This window comes from Pelophylax lessonae (assembly GCF_965119305.1).
Source record: "Pelophylax lessonae genome assembly, chromosome: 1".
Lineage (NCBI taxonomy): Eukaryota > Metazoa > Chordata > Amphibia > Anura > Ranidae > Pelophylax > Pelophylax lessonae.
In genome coordinates, this window is record NC_138768.1 from 256,603,066 (window position 1) to 256,629,171 (window position 26,106).

At 46.7% G+C, this 26,106-nt stretch overlaps 1 pseudogene across 1 annotated transcript in view; it reads right to left on the minus strand.

Moving 5' to 3' along the window:
- Window positions 1-4,113: 4,113 nt before the first annotated feature.
- LOC309544870 overlaps window positions 4,114-26,106 on the minus strand; it is a 30,735-nt pseudogene continuing 8,742 nt past the window's right edge. The window contains exon 2 of the transcript in view: window positions 4,114-4,289. The product of the transcript in view is annotated as an uncharacterized misc_RNA (transcript). The remainder of the gene's footprint in view (window positions 4,290-26,106) is intronic.

Here is a 26,106-nt window from a genome sequence, read left to right on the forward strand (position 1 = left end):
CCTCAAATCAATTTATGAAAACAAAAATTAACTTTCCGTATAAACATAATTACAGCAAGATGACGGTGCGCAGGCCAATGCATGTTTTGGAAGCTGGGCAGGAAGCCAAATGAGTTTATTAGGCAATGTAATTAATAACAGTTTCTCTGGCTCCAGGAGGCTGTTAATGTTCAGGAGAGTGAGGTTGTAATGGAAAAGAATTGACAGGTTTAGGAAAGCGTTAGTGAGAACTTACCATTGTGACTGTCAGATGCAAAGAGACAACTAACTGTACTGTTTCAGTGCAACAAATTTTGAGTTATTGTTGTAATAGTACATTTTTATGTGAGTTGAAAGTGTTTTGAAAGCCATTTTTTTGTGTTGGATAAAGTTATGAGAGGATAAAAAGCCGTGTAAGGTATTGATTGCTATATTTGTCCCCTGTCTGTTTGTCCTGGTGACTACAGTAACTGGAACTAAAAGTACTGTAATAGAAAAATCCTATGGTCCCCAGAACAGTACCAATGGACAAAACTGCTTATGCAGATGATTGCCCCAGGGACAACAAGATTTTTCTCACTTTGGATAGATTTCTTATCACACCTATGGGTACCCTAAAGTCCACACCATAAGTGTTTGCAGCCCATTGCATTAGGGTGTGCAACCCAAAGCTCAAACACACATGCCTTTCTCTTGAGCCCTTAGCTGCATGGGACAATGAATGAATGGGAAGTGCTCTGTGCTGAGCAGCTTCCTGTTCATTCACAAACTGTGCTTCAGTTATGATTTAAAGCAGTGAGATTATCCATCCATTGTACAACAAGCTGATTTGACTCATATGCTATATGGCATTTTGAGTCCTATCGTTCTGGTGAGCACATTATATCTCTATATCTTGTTGGTGTTGGGATCCAGTGAGCACTTCAATTATCACCGTTGTGGACTGTTTTTTTCACTTCACATATGGGACTGTTGATTTGATGTTCACTTTTATTCATTTTGCAATTTATTTGTATTTACCTTTCTTGGTTTATATATATACACGTTTATATTGCTAGTATTTATTAGCGCTGCACTTTTTTCCACATTTTGGTAGAATACCAGGCTTGCAATTGCGAAGTTGTGGGTTTGAATCCCTTGGCCAGCGGGTGATTTATAAGTGGAATTCTATAGTTGGTAATACATTGCTGGCAGGGACAGAGATTTTTGCTTTTTACAGTTTGTTGAGATCAGTGGATACCACAAAGTTATATATATATAGGCACTTCAGTTTATATCAGTTTATGTCAGTATTGCTGAAAAAACAGCAGGGGGTTCCCCCTAAAATCATTACCAGACCCTTATCCAAGCACACAGCCTGGCTGGCCAGGATGGGGGTGGGGGCGAGTGAGTGCCCCCCTCCTGAACCATACCAGGCCACATGCCCTCAACATGGGGGGGTGGGTGATTTGGGGCAGGGGGCTCTGCTCCCCCCATACCCCAAAGCACCTTGCCCCCATGTTGATGGGGACAGGGGGCTCTTCCCAACAACTGTGGACTGTGGTTGTGGGGGTCTGAGGGGGGAAGGCTTATCAGAATCTGGAAGCCCCCAGATCCCGCCCCCCCCATGTGAATGGATACCAGATACATTGTACCCCTACCCATTCACCAAAAAAGTATACAAAGAAAATGAACACAAAAGCCAGTTTTGAAAAAGTCCTTTATTAAAAAATAAAAAAATAGTGTCCCCGATGATCAGTCGCATGCCCGCCTGCCCGAAAAATAGAGAGAAAAAAAAGAAGCTCCTGCTTCTAAGGACGTTTCCCACGCTATGAGCCGTATTGAGTTTGACAGCTCTTTTATAGGGATCTGACGTCACAAGCCACCCCACAATGCACTGCTCAGGTACAGTGAATAAATTACTGACGTCATGTAATTTATTCACTGCACCTGAGCAGTGCATTGTGGGGTGGCTCATGACATTAGATCCCTATAAAAGCTGTCAAACTCAAAACAGCTCATAGCGTGGGAAGCGTACAGAAAAGCAGGAGCTTCTTTTTTTTTTCGGGCCTGCGACTGATCATCGGGGGACACTATTTTTTTATTTTTTAATAAAGGACTTTTCCAAAACTGGCTTTTGTCTTTATTTTTTTTTGTCCACTTTTTTGGTAAATGGGTAGGAGTACGATGTACCTGTTATTCATTCACATGGGGATGCCAGGATCTGGGGGCCCCCTTGTTTAATGGGGGCTTCCAGATTCTGATAAGCCCCCCCCCCCCCACAGACCCCCACAACCACAGCCCACGGTTGTCGGGAAGAGATCCCTGTTCCGAAGCACCCACCCCCCCCCCCTGTTGAGGGCATGTGGCCTGGTATTGTTCAGGGGGGCACTCGCTCACCTCACCCCCATCCTGGCCAGCCAGACTGTGTGCTCAGATAAGGGTCTGGTATGGATTTTAGGGGGAACCCCACGCCGTTTTTTTTTTTTTTTTCAATTTTGGCGTGGGCTTCCCCTTAAAATCCATACCAGACCTGAGGGGCCTGGTATGGATTTTGGGGGGCTACCCCACGCCATTTTTTAGATTTTTTTATCTGGATTGCTGGGAGCCGACAATACATTACAGTCGCAAGCAAGTTTAAATGACGTTTTTTCCTTTTAGAAATGTCAGTATTGCTGCTGCAGGCTTCAAACATCGCACAAATGCGCTACTTTACACTCACAATAAGAAGGCCCCCCCAGGCACAATATTTAAAGGAATTTTTCATTTTTATTGTTTCACTTTAAGCATTTTTAAAATCACTGCTCCTGTAAAAACGATTGTTTTAATTTTTTTTTTTTGCATTGATTCATGTCCCCCAGGGCAGTACCCAAGTCCCCATACACTTTTTTGGGCCAATAACTTGCATTTAAGCCTTTAAAATTAGGACTTTGATTTTTCATGTCCGTGTCCCATAGACTTTAATAGAGTTTGAATGTTTGCTAGAACATTTCCCCTGTTCGAGATGTTCTGGTGCGAATCGAACAGGGGGGTGTTCGGCTCATCACCACAAATCATATTCATAGGATCCTGCCGGACTGATGAGAGCATATACAGTATATCCTCTGCCCTCATTCCCATGGCTAGGATCCTATCCACAACCACCTTCCTGATAGATGGAATACCTCCTCCTTCCTACCTGAGCTGTACCACATTCCTGAGTTTAAAGGAAGAAGGTACGTTAGGTGTAAGTCCCACAACTGGCTCCCTTCTAGCAGCGGCATGAACTTGTCCAGATACAGCCCTAGCATAGCTCTTACCCGGGACAGATGGTACAAAATTAACCATAGGAACCTCTGCAATCAGGTTTGGGAAAATACCCACCACCTGATCCTCCCTCTTCCCCTCAAGCACAGTAGTCCCACTCACCATAGTCCCAGAAGTACCATAATTACCAGCAGTCCTGTTATTAGGTAAAGTCTTCTGTTTAGAAAAACAGCTGTTTTAGCATCCATACCACACTCTTGTTCCGCACCCTTAGTGTCCATGTGGCACTCCTGCTCTGCGGTTTTATATCCATACGGCACTCCTGCTCTGCGGTTTTAGTGTCCATGTGGGACACGTGCTCCTTGTTCTCACAGACAACTTCTTTGTCTGGCTTCTCACTCTCTCCTCCTGCATTCCTTGCCAATTGCAAGGATCCATTGACAGATTCAATCGTGTCCGTGTGTGTGTCCTCCACACACTGAGACAGATTCTCCATATGCACTCCTTCACCAGCATTTTTCTGAACTGAAACAGTTCCAGCATGTCCACCATCTGCAGACACTGTAGCACTGCCGCCATTTTGATCAGACTTAACAAATAAAAATTTGTCCCATTTTCTCCCTTACAGGCTGAGGGACGACATCCTCCTCCTCATCCTCATCTGACGAGTCAGTGGAAAACAAATTTCCTGCCACTCAAGGGAGATTCCATTTCCACAATGGCTTGCAGCAATCTGCCATTTTTCTCAACCTCCTCCTGAGATGTCCCAGGCTGCTGTGGCATCCACCCTCTGACTGGTACTCACGCTGGCACTCTCCTTCATCTGTTGGAATCTCTCCTCATTCTCATACTTCTCTTTGAAAACACCGCTGCTTTCCTTCAGACAGGCCACCAACTTCTCCTGCTTTTTTAAGCCTCCTCCAGAGACTTCAGCTTGGAGTCTTCCCTCTTACTGCTCCCAGTCTTACTGTGCAAAGATTTCTTTTTCCTTAAATCTGCTTTCAGGACACCAAGCTTCTGTTCCTCCTTAGTAATACGGCGAAGTCTATTCACAACTCTTTCCTGGAAGACTGGTAAGGACTCCCCTTGCATAGGGAAAAGCCCAGGATTCATTGCAGCTTGAGCACATGGTGTAGGCCTCAGAGCCTATGCAGAGCCTGCACCTTTGTCCTCCCCCACCCGCTGCATGGTGATGGGGAAGAAGCCAGTAGGAGAGCTCTCAGGCTTGATGTTTCCTCCAGCTGAGACCAAAGCAGAGTGAGCCTGCAGCACCTTTCAGAATAGCACCACCTGGTGGAGAGACTGATGTGACTGGCATTTACTCTGTAGTTTACACCTGGGCCAGAAGACCATATCCAAACTGTGATAATGTATGGGCGCTCCATGAAGCTCTGTAAAATTGTTGCTGCCTACTAAGTTTTGTAATTAAGGTATAAAAAAAAACACCTTGCCTTGCTTGGTTTGTTTATTTCAGTTAGATTGCATGTGTATGTTCACCATTCTTCCAATTCAAAGAATCTGCTTGAGGGTGTTGTGGTAACAACATATGCCAGAAAGGAATCATTGACTCTGCATTCACACCCTGCATCTGTCAGGCCTCTGCACTAAAATTGTTGATGTTTAAAGTAAAGATTCATATGGCACTGCAGCTATAGATGACTAGTTTCCTTCAGGTCCACCTCCCCTGTGAGCTTGTCATTTGCCATATATGGGCATTGTCGTGTATGGGTAATGATACCATTAGTATCCCTGATCTCTGTGCACATTTAGCTTTGGCTAGGGAAAGTTCTGGCCGACAATTGAATGGGGCCAAGGATAGAGCCGTATCTGGGAAGTTTCACATTTTTGACAGTTTTCCAGCTCAGACCAGTGTTATCAACCTACCAGATTGAAATTTACTGACACAACACTCAGAAATTTACTGGCACAGCAAAGTTCTTACTGACATTTCCAAAAGTTACAAAATTACAGTTTTAAAGAGGAAGTAAACCCTCCTCGGCAAGTTGTACCTATAGGTAAGCCTATATTAAGGTTTACCTATAGGTACTGTAAATATCTCCTAAACATGCACCGTTTAGGAGATATTTACCTTTCATGCAGCCAGTGACGTTACTGGCGCATGCTCTCTGAAGGACCGGCCGCTCGTGGCGTTCCTTCAGAGTCCCGTGCCGTGACCGTCGGCTCCCGCGCGCGTACGATCCCGGAAGACGGGCGACTGAACATGTCGCCCGTCATACAGGTGAGTGAGCGGCATGGCGGGGGCTTGTTGTAAGGTAAGTATTTCATAATGAGCTAGTATGCGAAACATACTAGCTCATTATGTGTTTCTCTTGCAGGTTGTAAAAAAAAAAAAAAAACTTTGAAACGAGTTTACAACCTCTTTAAGTGCAAATTTCAGTATTTACTGTAGGTTACAAACAAGTACAATATGCATTTAGCAATGTAATTTAGGGAAGATATTAGGACAAAAAACATATTTTTTATTTTATTTTCAATATCATAATTAAGTAGTTCAGGGACAGGACTCAGGAGGGCAAGAAATTAGAATGGTCAGGAACACACACATAAAATTGATTCTCGCAGTCACACTGACAGCAGTGTGCAGCAGCACAGATGATGATGACACCTCACCGACATGACACAACACGTCCCCTTCTGAGTCACAGTCTGTGTCCAAGCCAGGTGGTTCCCTTAGTCCACTCCAATCCAAACAGCATTGACAGTCCCGCTCCCGGCTTGCCAAGCTCCCGTCCTGCGGACCCGCACCCAAGGCCCTGGCCACCCGACTCCCTTGCACCATGATATCACACAACATGCTCAGGCACCGTCCCAGCCAGACCAGCCCCCCCCCCCCTCCTCCCCGCCGGCACGGCCTGAACACACTGTAGCAGTATCACATCCATATTTTTACCTTCCATCCTTTCCCTGTCACTGGCATTTACTGGCAGGAGAAAAGTGCCCATTTTATACTGGTCGCCAGTAAAAAAAACTGACAGTTGGCAACACTGGCTCAGACATGGTAAACTCTGAGCATGGGTATCTCTTTGTACACTAGCACAGAGTTTGTTTTAATTAGGCCACTTGCACATGATACTCCTGTTTGAGCATCTACTTACTTACAATAAGAAGCAGGCTATAAAGGTATCCAGAAGAAAAGGCTCAATTGTGCCAAGAGACTGTAAAATGCTTGGATTTCAGGGTGTCACAAGGCAGGAGACAGTTGGGAAAGGGCAGGAAAGAAGCTGTTTGCCAGATCCCTACCCCAACCTGGGAACAGCAGGATTCTGCCAGATTTGAATACCAGACTTTGCCGCCAAAGCCAGGCCCCTCTATAAATCCACAAAGGGGGAGAGAGAGAGCCATTTCTATGGAAAGAACAATAGCAGTGGGAGACCTGACGCAGTACCTGGGATCATGGCAACGCCCTGTGTTGTACCTCTCAAAACAACTGGACACTGTAGCACAGGGTTGGCTAGCTTGCCTACGGGCTATTGCAACCACAGCCCTCTTAGTGGAGGAAGCTGGAAGTTGTCACTAGGTCAGGAAACCTATGTCCGGGTTCTACACCAGGTAAAGGCTATGATGGATTACAAAGGACATCACTTGTTCACTAACAGCCAGATGGTCAAATACCATGCTGTTTGAAAATCCTCAAATCCATTTAGAGACTTTTAAAACCCTAAACCCAGCCACTCTGCTTCCCACCTCACATGAACCTCTGGCACATGACTGCCTCCAGGTCATGGATGAAGTCTATGCAAGACAGCCAGACTTGAAAGACAGCCCCTTGGAAAAGCCAGATGTTGAGTAGTGCACTGATGGCAGCAGTTTTGAAAAGGATGGGATCCGCTATGCAGTGGTTACACAGGAGACAGTGATCGAGGCAGGAGCATTACCACAGGGAATTAATTGTGCAAACCAGGGCATTACAACTCGCTGCCAGACTAAGACTGAATGTGGATTCTAAGTATGCCTTCCTGACTCTCCATGCTCAAGGAGCCCTGTGTAAGGAAAGAGGGCTCATTACATCCGGAGGGAAGAGTATCAAGTATGGGACAGAAATTCTGGAACTCTTGGAAGCAGTATAGGCCCCCTCTGAAGCTGCAGTGGTCCTCTGTAGAGGCCATCGGAAGGGAGACTCCCAGATAGCTAGAGGCAACAGGACAGCAGACCGAGCGGCCAGGGATGCAGCACTCCAGTGACCCCCACAACAGATAATGGCCCCCCTATTTCCAGTACCACTCTGAATGGGATCAAATCTACAAAAAGGAAGAACAAGAATGGATAGAGTCTAACCCTGGAAAGTACAGGGAAGACCAGTGGTACCAGTTGCAGGATGAAAGAATTGTCATCCCAGCTGCAGTGGCAACTAAGTTAGTAACAGAATTCCACAGGAGAACACAAATAGGCAAGACTGCCATTGAAAAGGCCCTAGAGAGACATTCTTATATTCCCCAGCTACCAACACTGGCAGAAGCTGCAGCCAGCAGATGCATAGAATGTGCCCAAAACAACCCCAGTCAAGGGCCTGTACCAATTCCCGGAGTACAAGCTGTAGGAAGAATTACTGGTTGACTTAACTGTCATGCCTCCCTCAGGAGGATTTAAATATTTGCTGGTGGCCATCTGCACCTATTGGGGCTGGGTAGAGGCCTGGCCCACACGAACTGAGACTACAAAAGAAGTGGTCAAATGCCTGCTCTTTGATATCATCCCCAGATATGGAGTCCCCTCATCCATAGGCTCAGACAACGGCCCAGCCTTTGTTCACAAGTGCCTCCAGGAATTAGCAACAGCCCTCAACATCACTTGGAAACTGCACACCGCATATCAACCACAACATTCTGGAAAAGGGGAAAGGATGAATTGCACCCTAAAATCCCAACTGGCCAAACTCTGTCAGGAGACCCAAATGAAGTGGACCTTGATGCTGCCCATTGCTCTGCTGAGAATTCAGAGTACTCCAAGAAAGAGGACCAAATTGTCCCCTTTCAAAGTACTATATGGTAGACCACCACTCACCATAGAAGACATCAAGGGAGACTTACACCAGATGGGGGGAGGGGGGTGGTGAACCATGAACTGCTACAGAAATTAGGGGAGAATCTGCAGGACATAGGGAAATGGGTCCAGAAGAAACTCCCCCATAAGTCTGTCAAACTCAGTCCATCCCTTTGGGCCAGTACAGTAAGAGTGGAACACAACCACCTTAGGGCAAAAAATGGAGAGGTCCTTATACTGTCTTACTTTTAACTGGCTAGCTCACATACCTGTCCAAACCTGGGATGGGTTTAATGCTGGCAGTTGGTTTGGGGATTGGTTCCTTAATGCAAGTGGGCTGAAAGCCATGTTAGGGGTAGCAATAGCAATACTGGCCTCCTGCATTTTTCTTGCTTGACTAATTCCCCTTGTGACTAGGATGATCCGAGGTTTCATTGAGCCACTGTAGAGATGAAGGCAGCGGCCCATATAATGGCCATGTGGAAGTACCCATTAGCTCCCCAGGACGAACTAGAACTACCATAACTCCTTCCCACACCCCAGGGGATTCCCCTCTGAATTCAGTGCTTTGCAATGATGCTATGTGATGCTTAGTCTCCGCTCAAACTTTTGCTACGATAGCATCAAAGGGGGGAATGTGACATCAGCTGAAAAGCCTTCTAAAAGAGTGGATGGTTAGAAAAACAAGGATAAAAACAAGATGGTTGATTCTGACAAGTTTGTTTACCCATGTGCGACTACAACAGGAAGGATGGCCCAACGCAGACTTAAAATACCTTCTGTCTCCCTTCTCTGTCTGTCTTCCTATTAGTCAAGAGTACTGACAAGAACACAGATAGATGCGAAAACCGCAAAAGTCAACTGCTCTAAACTACACTGAACAAAATTATAAAACGCAACACTTTTGTTTTTGCCCCCATTTTTCATGAACTGAACTCAAAGATCTAAGACTTTTTCTATGTACACAAAAGGCCTATTTCTCTCAAATATTGTTCACAAATCTGTCTAAATCTGTGTTAGTGAGCACTTCTCTTTTGCTGAGGTAATCCATCCACCTCATGGGTATGGCATATCAAGATGCTGATTAGACAGCATGATTATTGCACAGGTGTGCCTTAGGCTGGCCACAATAAAAGGTCACTCTAAAATGTGCAATTTTATCACACAGCACAAAGCCACAGATGTCGCAAGTTTTGAGGGAGTGTGCAATTGGCATGCTGACTTCAGGATTGTCCACCAGAGCTGTTGCCCGTGAGATGAGTGTTCATTTCTCTACCATAAGCCATCTCCAAAGGTGTTTCAGAGAATTTTGCAGTACATCCAACCGGCCTCAAAACCGCAGACCACATGTAACCACACCAGCCCAGGACCTCCACATCCAGCATCTTCACCTCCAAGATCATCTGGGACCAGCCCCCCTGGACAGCTGCTGCAACAATCGGTTTGCATAACCAAAGATTTTCTGCACAAACTGTCAGAAACTGTCTCAGGGAAGCTCATCTGCATACTCATCCTTCTTATTGGGGTCTCGACCTGACTGCAGTTCGTTGTCATAACCAACTTGAGTGGGCAAATGCTCACATTTGAGGGCATCTGGCACTTTATAGATGAATCCCGGTTTTCACTGTACAGGGCAGTTGGCAGACAGCATGTATGGCGTTGTGTGGGTGAGCAGTTTGCTGATGTCAACGTTGTGGATCGAGTGGCCCATGGTAGCGGTGGGGTTATGGTGTGGGCAGGCATGTGTTATAGACAATGAACACAGGTGCATTTTATTGATGGCATTTTGAATGCACAGAGATACTGTGAAGAGATCCTGAGACCCAATGATGTGCCATTCATTCACGACCATCACCTCATGTTGCAGGATGATAATGCAGGACCCCATGTTACAAGGATCTTTACACAATTCATGGAAGCTGAAAACATCCCAGTGTTCACCGGACATGCCACCCATTGAGCATGTTTGGAATGCTCTGTATCAGCGTATACAACAGCTTGCTCCAGGTCCTGCCAATATCCAGCAACTTTGACAGCCATTGAAGAGGAGTGGACCAACATTCCACAGGCCACATTTAACAACCTTATCAACTCTATGCAAAGGAGATGTGGTGCACTGCATGAGGCAAATGGTGGTCACACCAGATACTAACTGGTTTTTGGACCCCCCCCCCCAATACAGTAAAACTGCACATTTTAGAGTGGCCTTTATTGTTGCCAGCCTAATGCACACCTGTGCAATAATCATGCTGTCTAATCCGCATCTTGATATGCCACACCTGTAAGGTGGATGGATTATCTTGGCAAAGGAGAAGTGACTAACTAACACAGATTTAGACAGATTTGTGAACAATATTTGAGAGAAAAAGACCTTTTGTGTACATAGAAAAAGACTTAGATCTTTGAGTTCAGCTCATGAAAAAAGGGGGCAAAAACAAAAGTGTTGCGTTTTAAATTTTGTTCAGAAGAAATTACAGGAAGCTGCTGCATAGAGAGAAATATATTTTGTGTGCTATGTCTTAGATAAAGGGAGTATGTATCTGTGACGCAACTGCTGATATATATATATATATGTGATGTACGTGCCTTTTTGGTCACTTGCCAATCGAGCTTGAGCCGTGCTGGGTCCATTTCGCTAGCGAATAAAAAGGTTTGTTTTCCTGGAGTCCACGTCTGAATTCCACTTCTGGTTTCCAACAACTGTTTGCTGCTACAGTGAGGACTGAGAATCTGATCAGCCTGCTAAGGCCAAGAACATACCTCTACAGTTCTGCTGATCCACAACACAAGGATCGTAGGAAACATGACCAGGGATAGCTGGAAATTGCCAAGGAGCTGTATCCACACTGGTATTCATTCTCCCAGAAGCAAGCAGATTCCAAATGTAAGTGGCTGTACCTATGTGTGTGTTCCACTGTACACTTTTTGCACTCTGTTGTCACTATCCAGTAATTGTAGCCCCCAAAAGTGTAAGAGATTAAAATGTCTTTTTTTTGTTCTAAAATTAGGAAACCCCTGCATAATGTGTGTTCAGCCTGTGGTCCTGCAGCTGTTGCAGAACAGCAAGTCCCATCATGCCTCATTCCAGTGATGCTTGGAACTCTCAGCCTTGCAATGCTTGTATTTCCATAATAACTGGATTTCTCTGTTTGTGACTAATAATCTTTAAAAAAAATGCCAAAGCAAAAGTCCAATTAATAGTTATCTTCAGTTCAGATACACATTTTGCAATACAGGCAAAATAATAAGAGCATATCCAGAAATAATTACCAAACAGAATCTTAAAAAAGGAAATGCACATTCACAATGTAAAGATTATCTGTCTCATTTGGTCAATTTAGGCTATTGCATCTAGCTGCCATGGCAGCTGACCTTTCGGAGACATGAAATATGAGAAGAAAGTATCTCAGAAGCACCACTCCTACTGCCCCGAGTGGATCTCAGTTCTGCTCTTGTCATGGCCTAATTTGTCAAAAACTGTGTTTTGTGGTTTCTTACTTTTTTGGTGAATGGGTAGGGGTATGATGTACCTGATACCCATTGACATAGGGAGGGGGCCAGGATCTGGGGGCTCCCTTTGTTAAAGGGGGCTTCCAGATTCTGATAAGCCCCCCTCCTGCAGACCCCGATAACCACAGTCCAGGGTTGTCGGGAAGAGGCCCTTGTCCCCATCAACATAGGGACAAGGTGCTGAGCCCCCCTGCCCAAAATCACCCACACCCTCATGTTGAGGGCATGTGGCCTGGTATGGTTCAGGATGGGGGGCGCTCGCTTATCCTTCTCCTTTCCTGACCTGCCAGGCTGCATGCTCGGAACCCATCAAATTGGAACCCATCATGCTCCCAAATAAAATTATGGAGAGCACATGTAGCTTTCACAGCCTGTTTAGCATGTTGCATTTTAAGATATATTGGTGTGTGCAACAAATGCCATTTGTTGGCCAGTATGCTGAAAGCGCTTTTAACAACTCTCCTGGCCCTAGTGAGGCGATAATTGAACACCCTTCTTTCGGTGTTTAAAAAGTGGCTAGAATAGGATCTGAGAAGGCAGTGTGAATGCTTCATCAGCCACAAAGACATGCAGAATGGCAGGCCCCCTAGTTCTCAGGAATGGCCTAATGGCTGATAGTCCCAGTCTATTTTCTTGCAGCAGATGTCCCAAGGTTGAGTGGGAAAATATACTAGAGTCAGAATTTCTGCCGCAGGACCCTATATCAACATATACAAAATGGTAATTGCCATCCGCCATGGCAAAAGGCACAAACAAAAAATATTTTTTATAGTTGTAAAAGCTGCTGCCACCTGCTTCAGGATGTGGATATGCTTACCATCATGAGCTAGGCTTGTTCCCAGCGTGAGGTGATTGTAGCGGTAGTTGTCTGTGACTGGCCGGCTGGGAGACGGGGGGGTTGTAGTCTGTCCATTAGAGTTTGGCTTTGCCGGGGATCCGACTCCTGGTGGCGGCCATTAGAAATAAAGACTACTGGGATACAGGTTTTACAAAAAAGGAATTAAAGCTGACCATTGTAAGTGCCCCTGTCAGTGTTAAATGATTTATCTCATTGCTCTAACTGCCACTTTTGCTGGCTAGCTTGATCTGTTAACCGGTTGCCGACTGCGCACAGTATATTTACTGCGGCAGTCAGCCCCGGCCAGGCAGAGTGACGTAGGTCTACGTCGCTCGCCTGTCACCGGGTTTTGAGCCAATAGCGGGCGAGCGCGCGCCCGCTGAGGCTCGTTCACGGAGGAGTGTGGGCGTGTGACCGGCGAACCCGATGTCCGCCAGTCACACTACGATCGTCGGTAGAGCGGGAGAAAGGCAGAGCGGCTTATGTAAACAAGCCGCCTGTCATTCTCCCCTGTGTAAAAATGAAGATCAGACGGTTCTACTGTGTAGAACCGTTGATCTCTGTTTTTACACTAGTAGCCATATCCCACTACAGTTAGAATCACGCCCCTAGGACACACTTAACCCCTCCCTGTCCAATACAGTTAACCCCTTCCCTGCCAGTGTCATTTTTACAGTAACCGTGCATATGTATAGCACTGATTACTGCAGTAATGTCACTGGTACCCCCAAAAGTGTCAAAAATGTCAGTCAAGGGTCCGATCTGTCCGCCGCAATGTCGCAGTACCACAAAAAAGTCGCAGATCACCGCCATTACTCGTTAAAAAAAAACACCAAAAATGACAAAAATCTTTCCCTTTGTTAGTAAACGCGATAACTTTTGCGCAAACCAATCAAAATACGCTTTTTGCATTTTTTTTTTACCAAACATATGTAGCATAACACAAATTGCCCGAAAATGTTAAAAATTTTTGATTTTTACATTTTTTTGGGGGGAATTTCATATAAAAAAAAGTGAAAAATATTGTTATTTTTGCAAAATTTACGCTCTTTTTTTGTTTACAGCGCATGATCAAAAAATCGCACAGGTGATCAAATACCACCAAAAGAAAGCTCTTTTTGTGGTGAAAAAAAGGACGTGAAATTCGTTTAGGTACAGCATTGCACGATCGCGCAATTGTCCGTTAAAATCACGCAGTAAAAAATCGCAAAAAAAACCCCTGGTCAGGAAGGGGGTAAAATCTTCCGGGGCTTAAGTGGTTAAAGGAAGTTGAAAAATCAGACTTACTGACTGGATCACCAGCTATTCAGATGGTATACTCTTAATGGTGGTCCATTTAAGATCTGGCTGGATGATCACTGCAGAAACCAACCATATAGCCTTGCATTTAGACATGAATAAGGCTTTTACTGACCCCTTATAATTTAGGGGTCCACCTCATCTGGTAAGCAGCCTGTACCACTGGGTGGCCTTGGTTTTGGTGGAGGTTTCTACTATCAGAAGAAGCACCTTTCTAGGATTTTCCAGCCTTGTACCATTTTTGGACTGTCTGCTATGGTTTTTTCCATTTCAGTTTTTTGCTGGGACTGATTTGACATATATCATGTATCATTTTGCACTATATTGATTTATGTATATTTATTATGTATGTTTGTGGATCATATTATTAATTAGCACTAATCACTTGGGCTATTGATAATTCACTATTCACTAATTTTGTTTGTATATAATTTATTGCACAGTTTAGGATTAATTTTACTATTTGGTTGAGCGCAGCTATTATATTTCACTATATAAGTTTGTCATCCGTTACCATCATTAGCACCCACGCAATCTGGAAATTTGCAGTGCTGCCAGAAAGAAGAGTTCTGCTATCTTTGTCCATTGGTCTGGTGTAGGTTTGGGAAGTCCACCTCTTTAAGAACCTCCCAAATGATGGCGCATGTGTCTCGGATAATGTAGCTCACAGTAGATTTCCCAATCAAGAACTGAAAATACTGGCTAGAAAATGAGTGTCCAGTTGCCATGTATCTGAAAATAAAACAAAAATATGTACAGTATTTTATGTTTTGCAGTAAAAGCTTTGAAAAACCAGATGGCAGAGTGCCAAGGATAGTTATAACAGTCATTTGAAAAAAGAATGGAGCGTGAGAAGTGGTTCAGCTGCAAAGTCCTTCACACCCTACTCATACACCAAGGACCTTGAATTTTTTAAACCCATTCTGGAGATATGAAGGTAATTTAGGATAAAAGGTTATCTTGAATCTGTGTTTCTTTACAGTTATTACCCCCCAAAAAAACAATGAACTGGTTTGTTTTTGGATTTGCAGCACAGACACCTGCTGGGACAACAAACCTGATGCAGAAGACCCCAGGGTCTCCAAATCCATAAAATTTACATTCTTTTTTTCCCACAAATAGAGCTTTCTTTTGGTGGTATTTGATCACCTGTGCGATTTTTATTTCTTGCGCTATAAACAAAAAAATAGCGACAATTTTGAAGAAAAAAAACAATATTTTTCACATTCTGCTATATGACATTCTCAAAAAAAATTTTAAAAATCAAAATATTTTAACATTTTAGGCCAATTTGTTTTCTGCTACATATTTTTGGTAAAAAAGAAAATCGCATGAAGCGTATTTTGATTGGTTTGCGCAAAAGTTATCGCGACTACTAACTACGGGAAAGATTTATGTCATTTTTATTGTTATCTGCGATTTTTTTGCGGTACTGGGACATTGTGGCGGACAGATCGGACCCCTAACTGACATTTTTGACACTTTGGGGGTACCAGTGACATTACTATAGTAATCAGTGCTTAAAATATGCACTGTTACTGTAATAATGATACTGGCAGGGAAGGGGTTAACAGTATAGGTGATCAAGGGGTTAAATGTGACCATAGGGGAGTGATTCTAACTGTGGGGGGGCGTGGCTTCTGAGATGACCATAGAGACATCTGATCCTATATAGAAGGATCACATGAGCTCTTTAATCATTTCAGGGAGAAGGACAGTTGGTTAAGTTTCTCTCAGCAGGGAGCGATCATGGGTGTCAGGCCACAATCGAAGCCGCCTGACCTATGCATCAGCTTCCCAGCTGCCGAGTGAGGGCAGGAGCGCCTCGCCGGCACTGTGCGCTCGCCCCCTTAGCTTCCCGTGCGCAACCAACATAGACCTACGTCGGTTTGCGCAGGAGAGCCACCCTGCTGCAGTAAAAAGGCGGCGGGTAGTCGGGAAGTGGATAAAGGAGCTGTCTGATTACAGGTCAAATGTCAATCTGGCTGTTAGGGTTAGTGTTGCAGTTAGGGTTGTAGTTAGGGTTGAGAGTAGGGTTAGGGTTGAAAGTAGGGTTAGGGTTGCGGTTAGGGTTGAATGTAGGGTTAGGGTTGTGGTTAGATTAAGGGTTAGGGTTGAGAGTAAGGTTAGGTAATGTTACAAAATCATGAACTCACCTTGTAATAGAAATCCATGTATAATTCAGAATCTTGTCTTCATGGGCTCAGAGGTCAATGTAAATTACCCAGAATTGCCCTCTCTGCTCCCTAGTGGTAATCACTGGATGCACCCAAAATCAACGCTTTCTCCTCTGTTCCCCTTCCCTGGCTTACTCTTCAAGCTGCTCCTGGGTCTCCTCCCTTTTCATTCAGATGGCAACGTATAGTGAGAGCTGACACAGTTGTACCCTGTTTCTGAAGGTCAGCTTGAATTTGTCTGAAAGTTGATCAAGGTGCTTTATCTACTATTTGAACAATCCTTCGTTGCAATCTTTTTTTTTTTTTTTGCAAATTTCTTTTTATTTTTTATGAATAGAGCAAACAAAAAACAAAATTATTCGCCACGCAGGGCTTAAAACAAAAATACAAAACACATCGCATTAAAACAAGCCGGGGAGAGAGAGCATCGTCAACACTCCCTCGAGACCCCTGGGTAGATAATAGATAGCTTTGCCGGGGTATAATATATCCTGTGTAACAATTCAAAGGGAATTAGCTGGTCTCTTGCTGACACTACAGTAAATGAATGAAAGGTAAACTCCACATATCATCCCAGTCCTCACCACCTAGATCTGGAACCTCCTCTACCCATTTCTCTATGCACTTGTTTACGGAATGGGGAGGATCAGGGAAAAGATCTTTATAAATTTCAGATAGTGGCTTTTTCATGGATTTGTCAAGTAGGATATTCTCCAAACATGAGGACTGAATCTCCACTCTAGTGGAGCCAAATTGGGAGACAAAGGCATGTCACAATTTAAGGTATCTAAAGAGAAAGGGGTTAGATAGGGTAAACCCCTGTTTTAGATCCACAAATAGAGATAGTTTACCCCCTCTAGTGACATCCCATAATGTTTTATTCCCTTTTACTGCCCATATAATGGAATCAGGTATAGTAAGGAAATTAGGAAAATAAGGGGGTTCATCCACAGCGGGGAGGGCAGTGAGAAGGAGCCAGAGGCGGGCATCAGTATACAGTATTTTGAAAATAGTCCCAAGATTTGATTGTGGCTAGCATTGTCCCTGTCAGGGAAAATTTGGCCCCAGAGCCTCTATATAGAAGAAATGACAGGATCTCATATGAGCCCAGTACTACTGCCTCCAATACCATGGCAGAATCCCCGTCATCCTCAGGAAGCCATCAGCATGCAAATAGGCCCTCTCCTGCCAAGAAATGTTTGTATAGATCGGGGAGCACAAAACCTCCTTGCCCCCAGGGTTCCTGAAGAGCCCTAAGGCCAATTCTGGGAGGGGAGGTCCCCCAAATGAATGAACTAAAAAAGCCATGCATCCAACAGAAAAAGGAATGTAGGACCCAAACAGGTGAGTTACGGAAAAAATCAAGAAACACAGGAAGGACCTTAATTTGAAGGAAGTTAATATGCCCAAACACTGGCTAGGAGAGATTCCTCCATGCTTCACCCTTCCTTTTAAGGAAGTCCAACAGCGGTTGCAAAGATAGAGCGAAATAATGCACGACCCTGCACGAACTTCACAGGACCAAAGAAGGGTATGATGCGGATTTCCTGCTATTACTTGTAGAATACACCTGGAGCCAGTTATTGTGAAACCACTATAAACCTAAACTAAGTGACTTTTAGTGTATCCCTATTGTACACAGACCATACTCACTGTTCATACTCATTTGCTAGGAAGATTAGGTAGCGTGGTTCGCTAACAATTTCTATGCTCAATTTATTTATTAAAACATCAATGATGCACTTGCATTATTACAGGTACTGGGCAATATATCGTTCAAACAATTATCATTTCTATCCAGTTAGCATTCTACCCACCACCAGCAAATAATCCTACAGCACATAAGGCCCTGTAGTACAGTTAGTATTAAAAGCAAAGGTTTATAAAAGTCAAAGAGACAAAGGCCAATAAAGGCATAGTCTAATATATTCAATCTTTTCAGAGTAACACTACTGATAAACACATTTAACAAGTACAAAGAGCTGTAATTAACCGCAGCCAAGTAAAGTTCACTGAAGTTAAATGAATGCTGTTTTACTTAATGATAGAGTTCATTATGAAAATAGCTAATCACTATTCTCTTTCTCTTTTTTCTGACCAAACTTAAGATCGCAGCAGATATTGGCGAAAGTCTCATCATTTTCAACAGTAAATATTTTAGATCTCATGCAAAAAAACATGTAAGATACAACAAGAAACCAGAAATTATTTTACTGAAGTCAGACCAGTAAGAGATAGATTCTGGTTGGTTAAAAGATGTGCCACACTTTTTTAACATGGATTTTGCTCCCTACGCTATTTTAGAAAAGAGGACTATTTTTACAAAAAAGAGTTCTAATTTATCTATACCTTCATGTGCTGCAAGCATGAAATGTGTCAGTGACTCAACAGTTACTGAACCCAAGAGAACACTCAGTAAACTAACAATTTAATAAATACAACAGCAATAATAACTTAAAGTTATTTACAGCATACTACACTCCAAACTTCTATATGCACAAAGTTATGAGTGCAGGCATTTATACTGTCTATGGAAGCTTAATACATGGGCTTTGCAGAACTTTACAGTATAGGGATAATGGAAGCACTGGAAAGGCCAGTGTGGCATGTTTATTTGAGAAATTTGAGTGATCAAGGAGAATTATGCCACTGCATTGACGGCTCCAGATAGAGGAAGTAGCTTCCTCTGCAGCCTTCTATTCTTGCTCTCTCAGACTGTTTCAGACCTTGGGGGAAACCAGATTATGTTGCTTTGCAAAAAGACACCATGTAGTCGCAGCTTCAAGAAGGTCTTTTTTCTCTTCTTGCCTGCAAGAAAGGGGTTTTGTCTCTTTAGTTGATTCCAGAAAAGGATAGAATTTATTTATGCAAATATCAAAGGATCCTGCGAGCAGGGCCGGCGCTACCATTAGGCGAACTAGGCAGCTGCCTAGGGCGCACTGCCACCTAGGGGCGCAGCCAGGACCGCCATGGTGCAGGGGGGCAGTGTAACATGTACTTACCGCCGGGAGCTTGTCCGTGCCTTGTTCTCTCCAGGGTGCAGAGGACGCTCACACACACAGAGCGTGTTTGTGGGCATTCCGCTCCGCTCCAGTCTACCTCCACTACCCGGCTATTTGTGAGAGTTTTTTGAAGGGGAGGAGTGACTCCTAAAAACGGGGAGGGGGAGGTCATCCTGCTTACACACCAAGCCCCGAGGCGGGGAACACTTGACAGGTGTACGCCTCTCCTCTTGCCTTTAATCAGCAGTCATTGAGCCCCGGGACAACACACAGGCAACCACTGGCCCCGCCACCACACAGGACGTCCATCTCGCTATTGATTGGCCGCGGGACAGTAAATGCAAGACTCCGTGATTAGCTGCTCTGGCTGACATAGGATCGCAACGTCCCTCAGAAGCTGGCACGAACAGTGAGTGAAGTTCTGGCAGCTGTCACGCTGCCCCTCCACCAGATGTCACACTGCCCCCCCCCCCGCACTAGATGTCACACTACCCCCCCACACCACATGTCACACTGCCCCCCCTGCACCACATGTCACACTGCCCCCCCCGCACTAGATGTCACACTGCTCCCCCCGCACCAGATGTCACACTGCCCCCTCCGCACCACATGTTACACTGCCCCCCCCCCGCACCACATGTCACACTGCCCCCCCGCACGACATGTTACACTGCCCCCCCGCACTAGATGTCACATTGCCCCACCCCGCACCACATGTTACACTGCCCCCCCGCACCAGAGTCACACTACCCCCCCGCACTAGATGTCACACTGCCCCCACGCACCACATGTCACACTGCCCCCCCCCCTGCACTAGATGTCACACTACCCCCCCACACCACATGTCACACTGCCCCCCCTGCACCACATGTCACACTGCCCCCCCCGCACTAGATGTCACACTGCTCCCCCCGCACCAGATGTCACACTTCCCCCTCCGCACCACATGTTACACTGCCCCCCCCGCACCACATGTCACACTGCCCCCCCGCACAACATGTTACACTGCCCCCCCGCACTAGATGTCACATTGCCCCACCCCGCACCACATGTTACACTGCCCCCCCCCCGCACCACAGTCACACTACCCCCCCGCACTAGATGTCACACTGCCCCCACGCACCACATGTCACACTACCCCCCCACACTAGATGTCACACTGCCCCCACACCAGTTGTCACACTGCCCCCCGCACCACATGTCACACTGCCCCCCCCGCACTAGATGTCACACTGCCCCCCCCGCACCACATGTTACACTGCCCCCCCGCACCACATGTTACACTGCCCCTCAGAAGCTGGCACGAACAGTGAGTGAAGTTCTGGCAGCTGTCACGCTGCCCCTCCACCAGATGTCACACTGCCCCCCCGCACTAGATGTCACACTACCCCCCCCGCACCACATGTCACACTGCCCCCCCTGCACCACATGTCACACTGCCCCCCCCCCGCACTAGATGTCACACTGCTCCCCCCGCACCAGATGTCACACTGCCCCCTCTGCACCACATGTTAAACTGCCCCCCCGCACCACATGTCACACTGCCCCCCCGCACCACATGTTACACTGCCCCCCCGCACGAGATGTCACATTGCCCCACCCCGCACCACATGTTACACTGCCCCCCCCCCGCACCACAGTCACACTGCCCCCCCGCACTAGATGTCACACTGCCCCCACGCACCACATGTCACACTGCCCCCCTGCACTAGATGTCACACTGCCCCCCGCACCAGTTGTCACACTGCCCCCCCCACACCACATGTTACACTGCCCCCCCGCACCACATGTCACACTGCCCCCCCCCGCACTAGATGTCACACTGCCCCCCCCCGCACCACATGTTACACTGCCCCCCCTGCACCACATGTTACACTGCCCCCCGCACCACATGTTACACTGCCCCCTGCAACACCACATGTCACACTGCCCTCCCCCCGCACCGGATGTCACACTGCCCTCCCCCCCACACCAGATGTCACACTGCCCCCCCGCACCACATGTTACACTGCCCCCCCGCACCACATGTCACACTGCCCCCCCGCACTAGATGTCACACTGCCCCCCCCCGCACCACATGTCACACTGCCCCCCGCACTAGATGTCACACTGCCCCCCGCACCAGTTGTCACACTGCCCCCCCGCGCACCACATGTTACACTGCCCCCGCGCACCACAGTCACACTGCCCCCCCGCACCACATGTCACACTGCCCCCCGCAACAACACATGTCACACTGCCCCCCCCCGCACCACATGTTACACTGCCCCCCCCGCACCACATGTTACACTGCCCCCTGCAACACCACATGTCACACTGCCCTCCCCCGCACCGGATGTCACACTGCCCTCCCCCCTCACCAGATGTCACACTGCCCCCCCGCACCACATGTTACACTGCCCCCCCGCACCACATGTCACACTGCCCCCCCGCACTAGATGTCACACTGCCCCCCCCCCCGCACCACATGTCACACTGCCCCCCCGCACCAGTTGTCACACTGCCCCCCCACCACATGTTACACTGCCCCCCGCACCACAGTCACACTGCCCCCCCGCACCACATGTCACACTTCCCCCCGCAACACCACATGTCACACTGCCCCCCCGCACCAGATGTCACACTGCCCCCCCCTGCGCCAGATGTCACACTGCCCCCCACCACATGTCACGCTGCCCCTCCACCACCTGTCACACTGCCCCCCCACCTGTCACGCTGCTCCACCACCTATCACACTGGCCCCCACCCCCTGTCACACTGGTCCCCCCTACCTGTCACACTGCTCCCCCTACCTGTCACGCTGCTCCCCCTACCTGTCACGCTGCTCCCCCACCCCCTGTCACACTGGTCCCCCTACCTGTCACACTATCTGTCACACTGCTCCCCTACCTATCACACTGGCCCCTCCACCACCTGTCACACTGGCCCCCCTACCTGTCACACTGCTCCCCACTATCACACTGGCCCCCCACCACCTGTCACACTGGCCCCCACCTATCACACTGGCCCCTCCACCACCTGTCACACTGGCCCTCCTACCTGTCACACTGCTCCCCCCTATCACACTGGCCCCCCACCACCTGTCACACTGGCCCCCACCTATCACACTGGTTCCCACCACCTGTCACACTGGCCCCCACCACCTGTCACACTGCTCCCCACCTATCACACTGGCCCCCCACCACCTGTCACACTGGCCCTCCCACCTGTCACACTGCTCCCCACCTATCACACTGGCCCCCCACAACCTGTCACACTGCTTCCTCCTATCACACTGGCCCCCCACCACCTGTCACACTGGCCCCCACCTACCACACTGGTCCCCACCACCTGTCACACTGGCCCCCACCACCTGTCACACTGCTCCCCACCTATCACACTGGCCCCCACCACCTGTCACACTGCTCCCCACCTATCACACTGGCCCCCACCACCTGTTACACTGGCCCCCCCACCTGTCACACTGCTCCCCACCTATCACACTGGCCCCCAACAACCTGTCACACTGGCCGCCCACCACCTGTCACACTGGCCCCCCACCACCTGTCACACTGCTCCCTACCTGTCACACTGCTCCCCACCTATCACACTGGCCCCCACCACCTGTCACACTGGCCCCCACCACTTGTCACACTGCTCCCCACCTATCACACTGGCCCCCAACCACCTGTCACACTGGCCCCCCACCACCTGTCACACTGCTCCCCACCTATCACACTGGCCCCCACCACCTGTCACACTAGCCCCCCACCACCTGTCACACTGCTCCCCACCTATCACACTGGCCCCCACCACCTGTCACACTGCCCCCCCACCTATCACACTGCTCCCCACCTGTCACACTGGCCCCCCACCACCTGTCACACTGCTCCCCACCTATCACACTGGCCCCCACCACCTGTCACACTGGCCCCTACCACTTGTCACACTGCTCCCCACCTATCACACTGGCCCCCAACCACCTGTCACACTGGCCCCCCACCACCTGTCACACTGCTCCCCACCTATCACACTGGCCCCCACCACCTGTCACACTAGCCCCCCACCACCTGTCACACTGCTCCCCACCTATCACACTGGCCCCCACCGCCTGTCACGCTGCCCCCCCCCCCACCTATCACACTGCTCCCCACCTATCACACTGGCCCCTCCAATCCCTGTCACACTGGCCCCCACCACCTGTCACACTGGCCCCCCACCACCTGTCACCCTGGCCCCCCACCACCTGTCACCCTGCCCCCCACCACCTGTTACACTGCTGGTTTTGGATGTTTCTGTGCTGGATTGGTCGGGTCTCTTTGGCATCTTATGGCATGTATTTTTGCAATTTAAATATTTAAAATAAATGTAGCATGTTTAGTTGTTTTAATATTTTCTACTGTGAATAAAATGGTAGAAGTTTTAGGGTGCATAATTGCCTAGCATCGGCCATGGGTAGCAGTGTTTAAAAAGGTAGAAGGTAGAGGAATACATGGGCAGGGCAAAGGAGGTGGAGTCAGGGGCGGAGCCAAGGGGGCGCGGCACCAATGGGGCTGCAAAATGAGGTTTCGACTAGGGTGTCAAAAATCCTTGCACCGGCCCTGCCTGCGAACTACTACGACCAATACTATTTCAATCAAGCCAGCTGCTAGCACTGATCACCATCTCATACTGAAGTGTATAGAGACAGTATAAAACAAACTTTAGTGCTGCGCTAAATAATATCATATAAAACAATCAAAAATTAATGAAGAATAACTGCTAAAACCTCAGTTGTGACAAGTGTGTGCTATACTATAGAAAACATGTGAATTATTAATATTTGTGATATAATCAGATGCTTCTTCAAAAATATAAAGTACAGTGGTGATCGAAAGTTTGGGCACCCCAGGTAAAAATTTGTATTAATGTGCATAAAGAAGGAAAGATGGAAAAATCTCCAAAAGGCATCAAATTACAGATTAGACATTCTTATATTATGTCAACAAAAGTTAGATTTTATTTCCATCATTGACACATTCAATTACAGAAAACAAAAAAATGGCGTCTGCAAAAGTTTGGGCACCCTGCAGAATTTATAGCATGCACTGCCCCCTTTGCAAGGCTGAGACCTGCCAGTGTCATGGATTGTTCTAAATCATCGTCTGGGAAGATCAGGTGATGTAAATCTCAAAGGTTTTAAATGCCCGGACTCATCTGACCTTGCCCCAACAATCAGCACCATGGGATCTTCTAAGCAGTTGCCTAGAAAATTGAAATTGAAAATAGTTGACCCTCACAAAGCTGGAGAAGGCTATAAGAAGATAGCAAAGCGTTTTCAGATGTCAATATCCTCTGTTCGGAATTTAATTAAGAAATGGCAGTCATCAGGAACAGTGGAAGTTAAAGCAAGATCTGGAAGACCAAGAAAAATATCAGACAGAACAGCTCGCAGGATTGTGAGAAAAACAATTCAAAACCCACGTTGTGGTACACTATTCCACTATAAAGAGATACTTGTACAAATATGGTCTTCATGGAAGAGTCATCAGAAGAAAACCTCTTCTACGTCCTCACCACAAAAATCAGTGTTTGAACTTTGCAAATTAACATATAGACAAGCCTGATGCATTTTGGAAACAAGTTCTGTCGAACGATGATGTTAAAATTGAAATTTTTGGCCGGAATGAGCAAAGGTACATTTGGAGAAGAAGGGGCACAGAATTTAATGAAAAGAACCTCTGTCCAACTGTTAAGCATGGGGGTGGATCAATTATGCTTTGGGGTTGTATTGTAGCCAGTGGCACAGGGAACATCTCACGAGTAGAAGGAAAAATGGATTTAATAAAATTTCAGCAAATTTTGGATGGTAACTTGATGCCATCTGTGAAAAAGCTGAAGTTAAAGAGAGGATGGCTTCTACAAATGGATAATGATTCTAAACACACCTCGAAATCCACAGGGGATTACATCAAGAGGCGTAAACTGAAGGTTTTGCCATGGCCTTCACAATTTCCTGACCTCAACATAATTGAAAATCTATGGATAGACCTTAAAAGAGCAGTGCGTGACAGACAGCCCAGAAATCTCAAAGAATGGAAGGAAGGAAGGAAAGAATGGGCAAAGATACCTCAAACAAGAATTGAAAGACTCTTGGCTGGCTACAAAAAGCGTTTACAAGCTGTGATACTTGCCAAAGGGGGCATAGTTACATAGTTAGTGAGGTTGAAAAAAAACATCAGTCCATCCAGTTCAACCTATGATGTGTGTGTGTGTTTGCTTTTAACTGTACATTGTATACCCCTGTATGTTGTGGTCTCTAAGGTGCCCATCTAATAGTTTTTTGAAACTATCAATGCTCCCTGCGGAAACCACTGCTTGTGGAAGAGAATTCCACACCCTTACCGCTCTTACAGTGAAGAACCCCTTACGCATTTTAAGGTTAAACCGCCTTTCCTCTAGTTTTAGTGAGTGGCCACGTGTCTTATTGTATTTCCTGTCTCTGAATAGTTTGTTCCTTATGCTAGGGTCGCCAGTACAGTATTTGTACATTGATATCATATCCCCCTTCAATCGTCTCTTCTCCAGAGAGAATAGGTTCAGTGCTTGTAGTCTTTCCTCATAGCTGATGAGGAAGTACAAGATATTAACTCTGCAGGGTGCCCAAACTTTTGCAGACGCAATTTTTTTGGTTTTCTGTTATTTTGAAAGTGTAAATGATGGAAATAAAATCTAACTTTTGTTGACATATTATAAGAATGTCTAATCTGTAATTTGATGCCTTTTGGAGATTTTTCCATCTTTCCTTGGCTTCTTTTGCACATTAATACAAATTTTTACCTGGGGTGCCCAAACTTTCGAACACTGTATACAACTATGCAAATTTCATGTAAATATATTGTGACGATCCTTCCTGCCACCGACATCCATGTTGTATAGGGTACTCACTCTTCCTTCTCCTTTTGTGCAGTTAAATGAACACATCCATGTGCCACCACGATGATTGCTCCCCCCTTATAGTTGGGTTCTCACCTCAAATGATGTGACCTCGCACCTAAGCTCAGCCTAATAACATCTTTTTGCCTCTCCCTGGCCTGGGGATGAGCATCCAGTTAGC